This window comes from Vicugna pacos, chromosome 13 (assembly GCF_048564905.1).
Source record: "Vicugna pacos chromosome 13, VicPac4, whole genome shotgun sequence".
Lineage (NCBI taxonomy): Eukaryota > Metazoa > Chordata > Mammalia > Artiodactyla > Camelidae > Vicugna > Vicugna pacos.
Window position 1 is genome coordinate 24630145 of NC_132999.1, and position 10831 is coordinate 24640975.

Here is a 10831-nt window from a genome sequence, read left to right on the forward strand (position 1 = left end):
ATGCTGTTGGGAAAATGGCACCAGTAGACTTGCTTGACAAAGGATCGCCACATACCTTTAATTTGTAAAACAAACAAACAAAACAAAACCGGATATTTGCAAAGTGCAATAAACTGAAGCACAATAAAACGAGGTCTGCCTTTGTTTTCATTTTATGTTGAGAAACAGGCTTGGAGAGGTTAAATGATAGACTCAATGTCTCTCACCTAGGAAGAGCAAAGCTAGGTCTGTCTGACTATAAATCTGTCCACTTCCACACCCTCAGGTATCTGTAAACTAAGCTGTGAAGAGAAAAGGAACAGACTCTATTCTCAGTTGTTGGTTAGCTTCCTCATGTACGACTGGGATACAGTTAAAAATCTTGTTAGTATAAAATCAGTGATCATTTATATTATCTACAGGACGGTTTTCCAGATCCTCTTCTCAGACCGTTCTGTCAAACTTCCCTTGAAAAACCTGGAGTGAGGTAGGCGGGATGGGAGATAAGACCTCTCACCCTGCCTGTGAACGCCTGCGACTTCTCCTTTGGGATGTGTCCTGACACAGTTATATTTTCTTAGACAAAATATTTACCTAGTTGTTAAGAAGACAAGTTAAGAGTCTACTTACGTTTTTTGAGGCTCACCATAGACTGCTTGTAAGGAATTTGTTGATCGGCGCACCGGACGACACTTGGAAGGCAGAGGTTGAGATTAACTGTTCTCCACATAGTCGTTCTCTCCGCTCCAGTGACTGGAGTTCTGTCACAGGCACTCCAAAACATGTAAGGACGTTTGGAGAGTGTCACCTAGAGGTAACCAGTAAAACACACCGTTGGATTTCCCTGTAGATTTCCTACGAAAACTGTGTCGTGGAGGCCCTGGTCTTTTTCCTTCATCCATCCCGTGATCACATCTAATTGTATGGTTCAGACTTCCTAGAAAACATACAGGTTGACATCATGTCAGAAAGAGCAGAGAATGCATAGAGATGATATCTTTATAGTGCATTTGAAGAGGATTTTTTAAACCCGTGAAATCAATAAAGACAAAAGAAATGTTCCATTTCAGCACAGGGTTTTAGGAGAAATTAAATAGCGGTTGGAATGTAATATATGTACATATACTTTAAGTTGTACATGGAAAGGACCTCTGTCTGTTCTGCATTCCGTTATGTAACTTACTGTCAATGCTTTTGAGATGCCCGTAGGATTTAGATGTTGCTGGCTGGTTAGCTGAGTTCTAAGGAGCATGAATGCTAGTAAATCCGAGGCACAAATTCAGTCTCATCTCTTGTAATCCAGATACCTGTAGGACTATATCCTCTAAAACTCAGCTCAGAGAAAACATGTATATTTACTGTTATGTCCCTGATACCTAATCATTTTTGGCACATTAGAGTTTTATTGTTAAGGTACACTCAACATCATCTGGTCCAAGGATTAGAAAAAAAAAAAAAAGAAGAAACAATTATACTTGGTGAAACCGCTGCCTCTTGGAAACCATGGGACCCTGGGCAAGTCATTTAAAGTCTCTAACCCTCACTTCTTCATTTATAAAATAGGCATAATAAATCCTACCTTACAGGTTGACATGATGATTAAGGGAAATGATGTACTGAAAGTATTTAGTACAATGTCTAGAGCTCCAAACATAATAAAAATAGCCACAATTTATTGAATTCTTATTTCGTACTAAGCACTGTGCTAAGCATTTTTCGAGCACTGTTGAACCTCACTGCATTTCTATATGTGATAGGTATTATATTATTCCCCATTACAGATCAGGAGACTGAAGTTTAGAGGGTTAATGAAACTTGCTCAAGGTTACATGGTATATTTCTTAAGATTATTTTACTTGCGAGAACAGAAAAACCAACTCAAACTCAATCCAAAAGATGTATTGCTTCACCTGACAGAAAAGCCCAGAACGTACGCTAGCTATGGACACAGCTGAGTCCAGAGGATCACGGTATCATCAGAGCCATGCTTCTCTCTGCGACTTTTCTCAGCTCTGGCTTCACTCTCCCCTGATGACATCAGGATGGCAGCAGGCAGCTCCTAGGGGAGACTGACACATCTTGCTACTATTTGAACAAAGCTTTCAGCACCAAGTGCTGAAGAGCACCACCGAAGCAGTCGCCATGGCGGGGGATGGGATTATCCTGACTGACTGGACTGAAGACCGGCAGTCAGCGTTGCCCAGAGGGCCACGTGCGACCACCGGATCAGTTAAGTAATGAATAAAGACCTGACCTTTGTCCTCTCTGAGCAGGCAAAGAAACAAGATGATTCCTTGAAGACTGGTCTGAAACGATACCAATCCGAGCCAAAAACAGTGCAGCATAAATTTTACATTGATATGACAGTGGATTTGCATTGGTGTATTTGCTTTACCATTTATAAGATCCCCCCCCACTTGAATTATCTCAGATCCTCAAAACCATCCTCTGAAATTGGAAGAGCAAGTGGTATTTACTCACAGGGGAGAGAAGTAAAGCTTGGAGGAGTTAGGCAAGTTATCCGAGTACGCACTTCAGGCAAGTGGCTGAAGTAGGATTGGAAGGACAGGATCCACTGATTTGTAACCCTCTGCTCTTTCAGCAATACCACATCCTTTGGAGAGGGAGGTGTTACCTCTGTTTTTTATCTGGAAACTGAAGCTCAAGGATATTAAGCAACTGTGTGCCCAGCATTGCTCAGCGACTGAGCTGAGACTCAAACCCTCATCTTCTGACTCCAGAGTCTGCTTTTCATCCATTTACCACTCCAGTTAGCAAATCTCATAGAGGAAGTGGGAGTGAAAAAGCCTCCTTTCCTTTCACCCCTCACTTGTGAATGGCAGGCCAATACCCTCTCTTCCCTTACTTAAAAACACTCATTTTAATGCTCTATGGCAGATGGAAAAATAGCTGTTTTAAATATATTCATATACATGAAAGATAAAAATTCCTGGTAGTTGTCTTATGTTTTTACTGAGACCTAGAGAGTTCCTGAATCTGTATTAAGAAATAGCTCTCATTTTATTATGGAAGGAAAACCCTATCAGTGTCCCCCAGCTTTACACCTTGCCCCCTAATTTCTGTCAGAAAACCCATAGGCCTCAAAGGCTAGCGGCTCCAGCCTTTTAATCTCCAAGAACTCCTTTTACATAACCTGGCTCTGTCTGCATGGACTTTTCTATCACCAAGTTCTCTCTGAATTGAAGGGCTGGAGTGTCTAGACACATGTAGACAGGGTCTCTTGCTGCACTGGCTGTTGAGCTGAGATGGTTGGGCGTGGGGCGTAAGTCACAGTGTGGTCCTGTCTCCAGGTCTCAGAATTTCTATGATGTCATCAAAGACCATCCAGCACTTCTGATCATCGTGTGATCTCCGGTGTTATCAAATTCCAGCCAAAAGAAAGATTTGTGATTTTAATTAGTCTGAGTGGCCTCATTATATGAGAGAAAAGATAAACTTTTTAGTTAAGTTCTCTGAAATAATGAAGCATAGCTGGCAGATGTCAATACCATCTTCACAGGCCACAAGGTGCCTGGGACCTCTTCCTGGGCAGCAGGGGTTTACAGTCAGATTTGCTTTTCTCTCTCATAAAGGAAAGTAAAATTAACACGTATTAACTTTGACCAGTATGTCAAAGTATAATCATGTTTTTGTAGATTAGGGATGATGGATGGTCTACTTAAGGATTCTGTTCTATATTTTAAAATATAGTTTATAAAGTAAGTATTATTTTTGCAGAAAAACAAATAAGTTGAATTTAACTTTTTCCACAACCATTCCCCTCTGATGTTAGAATACCTTGAAAAAAAAAATCAAGGGTAACATGACTAGTCTTAATTTTCCTTTGGGAAAGTGGGATAGTGACATTTGCCCTGCCTCCTTCCCAGGGTTATTGTGGGTTTTAAGTACAGTAACATGTATCTGCTTTGTACAACATCCAAAATGCTCCACCCAGGCTGATCTTCATGTTCTAGCAGTGTCTGAGTCTGGGTGGTAAGATTATGCGTTAGGAGTGGTCATCTCCCAAAGGATGGCCATTTGCCTGATCTGATACAACCCAGAACTGATGGTGATCTCTTCTCACCTAAATGTGAGAAAAAGGGAAGCTTATCGGTAGCATGTTTTGTTTCAGTCTGATTTATATGTATATGTGTGTATTTAACCTAGTTATTCTATTAATCCTATTGTGACTCCGGTCTGGACAGTGTCCCTGATTTCCATCCATTTCTACATTCTGATGCTTAAATCTTGAGAAATAAGGTCAACCTTTCCTGGAATGGCCAGCCCTGCCCATTCTCCAGATAGTGGACTTGGGAGAACGGGAACTGATGTTTGCTGAGCCCTCCTGAGGCCACAGCCTTTTTTCTCCTTTTAATCCTGGCAGCAGCTCTCAAGGCATGGGATACTCTCCCCACTTAGCGATAAGGGAAGGCAGGCCCCCAGGACTGTGGAACTTGGCCAAGGTCACACAGATGGTCCAGCAATTTAACTGGGTTTGTGAGAATCACACTCTCACTGCCTTTCGCATGCTGTCTCTCTCACACAGAAAATGAGAGCAGTTGTCAGGGCAACACGGGCAGCATTGATTCAGGGGCCTTCCTTCGTCCTGGCACCCGGGGCTTTTCTCCTGCTCTGTAGTCCCTGAAACTTCCCATGATCTCACCTCTCAACACTCATCTCTTGCCGTGAGCCAACCAGCTAACTGAAAAGTGTTCACGACAAAGGCCCAGCAGCCCTCAGGAACACAGTCTGGCGTGTAGCAAGTGCTCAATGAATTCAAGTCAAAGGGTTGAATGAACAAGTGAATGGAGGGATGTATACATGAATCCAAACAAGCAAGTGATCAGGGTTATTTGAATGCTTGAAACAGCTTTGGGGTGAGCTTTATTTATAATATAAAGAAGGGAAAGTCTCACCCATGCACCCAGGGGTGTGTCTACATCACCGCCTCCCAGTCCCCAGAGCTGTGTAAGTCTTGGTTCTAATGCAAGCACTCCATGGCAGGGTATAGAAAAATCTCACCAGTTACACACCTTCTAATCACTCAGTCATCCTGCGCTCAGCTTCATTTTCCTTCATAGGATTTCTCTCCATCAGAAATGTTAGACTTCTTGGACTCTGTGGCTACTCAAGGTCATTGGGGTCACCAGCGTAGGTCTGAGCGAATCACAGTGAGCTAACTCGTCCTCTTAAGGGAACTAGTTTAGGAAACACAGGATTCAAGGGCTAGAGATGCAGGTTCAGATCCTGCCTCCTCCCCAGCTGTGTGATGGGACAGGTCCCCCTGCCTCTCCAGGCCTCAGCACGTCCTCACTGTATATTGTGGAGCCAGGAAGAGCTTTGCCACCGCACAGAGGGCAGGGGTTCGAGGGCAGGGACTCGGTTACAGTCTTCTTTTCCACCCTCAATCCAAAGCTCTGCTCAAGTCATGTTTCGTAAATCAGCATAAAGAATAGTAACCCCAGCATTATTTTTTAAGTCTTTCTTGGCAGATTCCTCCCAGTGGGAGTCTCCACCTTTCTGTGAAACAGGCTAGTTTTCTTTTTACGTTTGCCTTAAAGTTTGCCCTTCGTAGCTCAGCGTGCAGCCACACAAACCTGGATCTGAGCTGGCTTGGTCCGGGCGAGTGACTTCACTCTGTAAGGCTCCGTTTTCTTCCTGGGGGTTGGCCTGAGGACCAAAGGTGTGTCCAGTGCCGGGCCGTTTCCCTGCAGTAGGAAGTAAGCATCAATCTCAAACTCCCAAATTTATCCTCTCCCATCCCCTTTCCCCAGTAACCATAAAATTGTTTACTATGTCTGCGAGTCTGTTTCTGTTTTGTAGATGAGTTCATTAGTGTCCTCTTTTTTCTTTTTCTTTTTCTAAATAGATAAAAACAAATTTCTTCTCTACTCAATACCTCGTAATAACCTTTAATGAAAAAGAATATGAAAATGAATATATGTATATATATGCGTGACTGGGACATTATTCTGTACACAAGAAATTGACACATTGTAACTGACTATACTTCAATTAAAAATAAAAAAGAAGCGTCAGGAGTGCGTGTCAGCGTCACTGCTGAGGCCACACCCTGTGCCCTCAGCCCCCCTGAGTAGCAGTGGAGAGTGTCCCCTGCTCTCCTCACCTGCCTGCTTCCTTCTCTCCTGAGGGATTTCTCTGACACTACAGGGTTTCCCTCGGCCACTAGCAGGGGCAACCCAGAGCTGGGGGTGTGGGGTAACTCCCTGGGGTACCCCACAACTGGTGGGGCGTCAGTCAGTGGATGAATGTCTCATCCTCTTGGGGTGGTTCTAGGTTGTGTTCCAGTCTGTCGGAGGGTCCCCTGTGGGACGGAGCCCCAGTTGCCCACAGCTTTGACCCACTCCTTAATGCATGTAGTACTGGCTTTACTCTCCCCTCTCTGTTTGTCCGCTTCCTTACGTGAGCTTCCTGAGATCAACGACCTTTGCCTACTTACATGACCCTGCTGCCTATCTTTGGGCCTGCTTTTTGGGGGACCCAGACTGGGACGTTAGCTATCAAACATCATTGTTAGGAGTACTGGTATTAGTATCGAACCCCCAAAACAACCCCACTTAACAGATGACAACACTGAGAGGTGGTAACTGGCCCATAGTTACACAGCACATAGTTCTCATAATCCTTACCTCTCTGGGTTGTTTTGAGAAAGTAATGAGTCAACGCCCAGATGTAAATGGGCTTTGGGAACTGCAGTACTGGGCACGCGTTGCTTATTGTCCCTTCCTAGTGCCACCTCTTCTAATGATGATGACACGGAAAGTGATCCTCTGATGCCCAGAGTAGCCATAAGATGCCCAAATACAACTGCTAGTCATTCTTTTTTCAGACCCCATAATCAGTCCCCAGAGCAGCCTTGGAGTTTGAACCTATTATCTGTGATTCAGAGGCCCTGGATCTGGAGTGACCCTAATAGCCACACATGCCATGGGGGCTTTGACTTGGAAATCACAGTCTAGGCATAAAGTGGCTTCTACACATACATGGCCGTCCGTCCAGGAGCAGGAGAAGTGTATTTAACGGCCAGAACAGATTGCAGAGTAATACTCAGCGGCCTTGTTCAGAACACAGAAAAATCTGCCGGGAGTCAAAATGCGAAGGAAACGCGGGCTGGAAAGATGAACCAGTTTTGAGGAAGCCTGCTCCAAAGTGCTCCACCTTACTCTGCCGGGGATGTTCAGGTTGGATTGTTCTGGAAAGCAATCAGTAGGGCTCAGCAAGATCCAGTCATTGACAATAAGGCCAGTAACCAGAACTGTAATAAAGGAGCTGGTTTGGTTCCTGCAACGATTCTGTGAGGGTGGGGGTGGGGGTGATTGTCTCACTTTATATATGAATGCAGAAATCAGAGCCTAGAGGTCTTGAGGGACTTGACCCAGACCTCACCGTTCGGACTACCCCATCCTCCAAGCTTGTGGGCCCAGATTTAACACCATCCGGAGGCATTAGAAGTAGGTAAGTTGGCTGTTTGGCTGGCTGGTTTCTAATGCACAAAAGTCCAGTGTGATGTGGAAAAATGTCTTTTGGATCAGACAAACCTTAGGCAGATTCCTTCACTTTCTCAGGACTAATTTCACTCCTACCAAATATTCGGTAGTACCTGCTTCACAGAGCAGCCACGAGAAGGCGGTGGGTTTATTTATACACATGGTAACTGATCGCTGCTTGCTGTTTCTCTTTCCCTTTCAACCTTATGGCTTATAGAACACTTCCTTCCAAAGATGATTTATAGAGGAAAGTTTGGGGCCAAAATCTGAGAGGAGATTCACTTCTTGCCAGGCCACATATTACTTAAGAGATTCTTTTGTAAGGCAGAGAATGTCAAGAGACAAATGTAAGAAGGGTTTTTCAACTAGGTCTTTAGGTTTCTATACAAGATAACATTAAGTAATATTCAGGCAATGCCTGCCCTGGTTTCTCTGCCCTCTGCTGGTGGGGTCTCTCTCTGAACTATTTCACACATCACCTCCAGCCCAACTGACATATGAAGGACAGATAGAGTCCCAGGGTCAAGTTCAATGACCACAGCTGATCACTGACTCTCTCCCTTAAAGGAACTGCCTCTCCCTGTTTTCACTCAAGATGTTGAGAAGATGCTGATCCAGGCTAAATTTCTAAGTGAGACTTAGGAAAAGTAATAATGATAAAAACAAAATGAAACAAAAATTAAAACTAAAGTTTTGTTAGGATCTGCTATACCAAGAACAGGAGGGGACCGCTTCTGGGAGAAGATGGTGTGGTGAAGACCAATGACACAGAAAGAACTGTTTTACTCCTAATAGGACTGAGGCTGATGGTCACAGAAGTTTTATATACTGCACACCTCCAGAGGGCGCCATCAATGCAGAACTGCAGTGTGAATAACACCTGCTAGAGTTACGCAGCCAGGCAGCCCTACCTGTGATGCTTTTATCCTGTCTGTCAAGGAGCATGATCATCAAGGTAGAACATAGTGAAGAGTGAACTGACTTTCTAAGTGGAGGAAGAGATGGTTAGAGAGAACCTGGGTACTTTTATTTATGTTATAATAACTGTAGGCAATATTCATAGTTAGCACTTCAGAAGTAAAGCATGTCAGAAACTCTCCTAAGCACTTTGTGTATATCATCCCATTTTACTCTCAAGCATAATATCGCTGTCCAGCCAACAACCATTCTTCCTCCTCCCTTCCAGCAAAGCTTCATTTCATTTAGGTGGCAGTGTGCCCTGCCCCAGGGAATACATCAGGATCATCTAAGTTAATCATGACCATGGCTATGCCTCTAAGCCAGTGATTGGTCTAGGAGCAGGCATGTGACCTGATCTGGCCAATGAGAAATGGAGAAAAGTCTAATATTTTCCAGGGGTGGAAAATATTTCCTGATAAGAGAGAGGCCACAGGAAAGGGTGGGTGTTGTTGTTTGGGAGTTTTTTTTTCATTTTGTATTTTGAAAAAACTCCTATGTCTTCTATCCCTGCTTTGCAAGTGTTGTTTTAAGATGTGACGCTTGTTGCTGCCACGGCCTTTTAATGAACTTGAGGGAAGGCCGAGAGGATCATGCAGATACCAGCCCAGAACTCCAACAGTGCTGGCACTGCCTCCCTTGAAACTTTGTATGAAGTGAGATGTCTTTTTTGTTTAAGCCGCTGTTAATTGAGTATTCTCTTACTTGCACCTGAAAGAATTCCTAGTGATAAAACATTATTGGTTTTGTTTTGCAAATTAGTTAACTTTCCCAGTGTCACCTAGCTAGTAAGTAGAAAGGTCACGCTTCAAGCCAGGTCTTCCTGAGCTTAAGCTTTTCACTGCTGCTATTCTGCCTGGGGCCAAGTCTAAGGTCCAGGGAATTAGGTTCCAAGGGCTCCATGCTGGCCCAACCAAATAAGGAGAGCTCTCAACTGTCAGCTCCTCTGCGGAGGGAGCGCTCAGTTCCTGGAAATGTTCAAGCAAAGACAAGGCTACCATCCGTAAGGTTTGTTGGAGAGGAGAGTCTGGCTCTGAGTAGGCAGAAGTGAGGAAGAGGGACTACAAGTGAGAGGCAAATGTTCTGTGAATGAGTTTTGGTACAGAACCAGGAAGATCTAAAGATGAGGTAAAATGAAGTTGCAGCCTTGGCTAACCAAGTTTTCACTCTGCGACAGTGTCTCAGGCATCTGTGCTGAAGGAATGGGTGTGATGGCTCTGCTCCTTGACCACCAAGGGCAATGACATGGTGACTGGTCAAGGTCACATCTGAGTCTACATCAAGGCCTTAGCTCTGCCATTTCTTACCTGTGAACCTCAACGTCCTCCTTTCCTTTGTGGAAGGGGAAAAAGGGACTTGGTACACTTCACAGGGGCACCGAGAGGATTAAATGAGATTATTGTATACATCCACAAACGCTTACTGAGGACCTACTATGTGTCTAGCCTTCTGCTGAACCCTGATGTCTGTGTCAGCTTCCCAAATTTAACATGTTAAGTATTATTCTTTATTTTTAAAAACTGTCCAACTTCTCTGTCCTTCTTACCCCACCAAGGGAATAAAAAAAGGACCCCATTTATCTATTCTGAAATAAACTGAGCTCTTATCCATGAAAATAGAAGAAATGGCTCCAATGGACAGAGTTTCCAGCAAGACAAATCCCCCAATGACCTCTCTCTGCCACCGCTCAATAATGGTGTTTGCTATAAATCAGAGAGCTTCTTTATCAAGTGCCTTGGAAGCGCTTGGGACCGATTTAGCCCTGGAGTGAGATTAATCACAAACGCTGCTTTAGAAAGAGTGATGGGTGTGAATAAGAAGGTTCAGTGGAGATCATTTCGATTCACCCCAGTTGCTATAGATAGCTGGAGTTTGCAGAGCTAGGGCTTGAAGTTTTTAACATTTTTCAGTTTGAGAAAAATTATTGCATCCAGGAATAGGTTTCTGTACCCCAAACATTGGCCTAGAAGGACAGGGGAAGGAACTCATGTTTTTTTAAAGCACATACGATGTGTGCCAGACACTCTATTTACATCATCTCTTTAATTCCTCAACAACTCCACGAGATAGATCTGGTTATCCTCATTTTTGAGACCTAGAGCAGGGAAATGCCTAGTACAAATGACCAAGTGGCAGAGATGAGAATGAAATCCAAGTCTGTATGGCTCCTAAACCTTACCATGGAGCCTCTTGGGACCTTGACTGCAGATCCCTGGCAGCAGAGCTCCATGCAGGCTCCGAGACAAACATGGAAGTGGCTTCTTGAGACTTCTGGCCCCAGGAGTGACGTCTGAAACAGTCCTGTGGGACCCAGCTTTTGTTGTTGTTGTTTTTACTCTTTTTTTATTGACGTGTGGTTGATTTACGATGTTGTGTTAGTTGCTGGT